A 2,790-nucleotide genomic window follows, 5' to 3' on the forward strand; every position below is an offset into this window, starting at 1 on the left:
GAAGGGTAAGCTGGGACGAAGTGAGAGAGTGGCATGGACATATATACACTACCAAATGTAAAATAGATAGCTAGTGGGAAGCAGCTGCATAGCACAGGGAGATCAGCTCGGTGCTTTGTGGCCACCTAGAGGGGTGGGATAGGGAGGGTGGGAGGGAGGGAGACGCAAGAGGGAAGAGATATGGGAACATATGTATATGTATAACTGATTCACTTTGTTGTAAAGCAGAAACTAACACACCATTGTAAAGCAATTATACTCCAATAAAGATGTTTAAAAAAAAGATATGATTAATGGTCATATTTTAAAAATTTTAAACAGATGTAAAGCATCTGTCGAGGAAATGAGTGGATGAAGGTATCTGTACATGAGGTCAGTCCCTCCTAGGTCTTGAGCAGAGCCCTTTAGGTTACTGGAGCAGACTCTCACTGGGAGAAGTCCTGCCTGAAAGAACCCTCATAGTTGTGAAAAATTGGGTGAGCAGACCCCGTGTCCTGGAAGAAGGGTGTAACAAAAGCCTTTTAGCGCCTTTAAAAACTTCCCTCACATACGTCATATTTTTGGATTGGAAGGCTCAATATCATTAAGATGTTGCTTCTTCCCAAATTTACCTGCAGAGTTAATGCGGTTCTAGTTAAAGTCTTCCAGCTGATGTTTTTGTGGAAATTGACAAGCTGATTCTAAACTTTGTGTAGAAATACAAAGGGTCAAGAACAGCCAAGACAATCCTAAAGAAGAGGAACAAAGGCTGAAGTACTTATACTACTAGATATCAAGACCTTGCTAAAGCTTTCGTAATCAATACAGTGTGGTACTGGTGCAAAGATAGACAGACCAATGGTCTAATAGAAATTCCAGAAACAGACCCCTATGTACATGGCTGCCTGATGTATGACAAAGATCACATTGTAGTGGAATAGGGGAAAGGAGAGTTTTTTCAATAAGTGGTTGTTGGGTTTAGTGTGTATCCATACAGGGAAGAAAGGAATCTTGATTCCTATCTCAAACCATATGCAAAAATCAATCCCAAGATTGATCACAGATCCAAAGTGGAAAACCAATAATAGAACTTTTAGATGAAAGCATAGGACAATACCTTCATAACCTTGAGGCAAAGATATTTTAACAATACACAAAAAGCCCTAATTATGAGAGAAAAATTTCATAAATTGGAATATGTTTAAATTGAGAATTTATGTTGTTCAAAAGACATCATTATGAGAGTCAGAAGGCAAGCCACAACAATCAATATGTACTTCAGCAGGTGAAAGGATAAAAAACACTGGCACGTCCATACAACGGAATACTTCTCAGCAGTAAGTAGATTCATGCAACAATGTGGATGATTCTTAAATGTATTTTGCCAAGTAAAAGAAGTCAGGTCCAAGACTACCTATTGTATGAGCCCATTTGTATCACATTCTGGAAAATGCAAAACTGTAAGGATGGGAAGCAGCTGGGTGGTTGCCAACAGCTGGGGGAGGGGGGCAGAGTTAATTACAAAGAAGCCTCTTAAGGAAATGTTTAGGGTGATGGAACTGTTCTGTACCGTGGAGCTGTGATGACAGACCCACACCTCTATGAATTTGTTTAAACCCGTAGAACCGTACACCACAATGAGTGAAGTTTACTGGATGCAAATTAAAAACTTAAAAATTTAAAAAACCCAGTGAACCCAGGATGAAATGCAGACCATGGCAAATAAAAGTAACTATATACAAATATATGACAAAACTTCTCTGAAAGGAATTGGGAAGGAGGAACTGACCAAGTAACACGGTGTTTCGACCGGGTACTGTAAGTCTAAAGACAACAAGAACCATAAACCAACACTGTACTCTAGTTGGCAAATTTGTTTCTCACAGGGGTATGGGCTAGCAATTCTGAAGCCACATGGATAGTGAGGTTGAACAAATAGGTAACTAAATAACAGATTATAGGAGCCAAGTTTCTTATTGTCACACTAAAAAAGTTATAAATAAGCAAGAGAGGCAGTGCTAGATTAGTCAGAGACATCAGTAGGAACTCATGGGTATCTAGATAGATGGATAGAAGGATAGATGTAGAAATAAATATTGGTGTTTAGCATACATGGGTTACTATATACACATATATTTTCTAGCTCTGTGCACTAAGTGACTTTACAGTGGTGAAACCTGGAAACGTCACCTTAACTAAGTGATGAAAGTTAACATCACTGGTAATTGATTGTATTGATATTATGTGTCCCCTGATACGATGTGATGAGAAGGGTACTTCACTTCTGTGGTATTGGTTGCATAAATTCATAACCCCAGACTAAGCACGAGAACACATCTGAAAGACACAAATTGAGGGAGGTTCTACAAAAACACCTGGCCAATACTCTCCAAAAAATCATGAAAGACAAGACAGAGGAACTGCCACAGATCAGAAGAGACTAAGGAGACAGGAAAACTAAATGTAATGTAGGATCCTGGAGTGGATACTGGAGGAGATAAAAGATAAATGTAAGAAAACTGGTGAAATCCAACTAAAGTTTGTAACTTAGTAGTGTTCCACCAATTTTAATTTATTATTAGTTTTTAAAAAATTAATTTATATATATATATATTTTTTTGCTGTGTTGGGTCTTTGTTTCTGTGCAAGGGCTTTCTCTAGTTGCGGCAAGCGGGGGCCACTCTTCATCGCGGTGCGCGGGCCTCTCACTATTGCGGCCTCTCTTGTTGCGGAGCACAGGCTCCAGACGTGCAGGCTCAGTAGTTGTGGCTCACGGGCCTAGTTGCTCCGCGGCATGTGGGATCTTCCCAG

The sequence above is a fragment of the Physeter macrocephalus genome, chromosome 12 (assembly GCF_002837175.3).
Source record: "Physeter macrocephalus isolate SW-GA chromosome 12, ASM283717v5, whole genome shotgun sequence".
NCBI lineage: Eukaryota > Metazoa > Chordata > Mammalia > Artiodactyla > Physeteridae > Physeter > Physeter macrocephalus.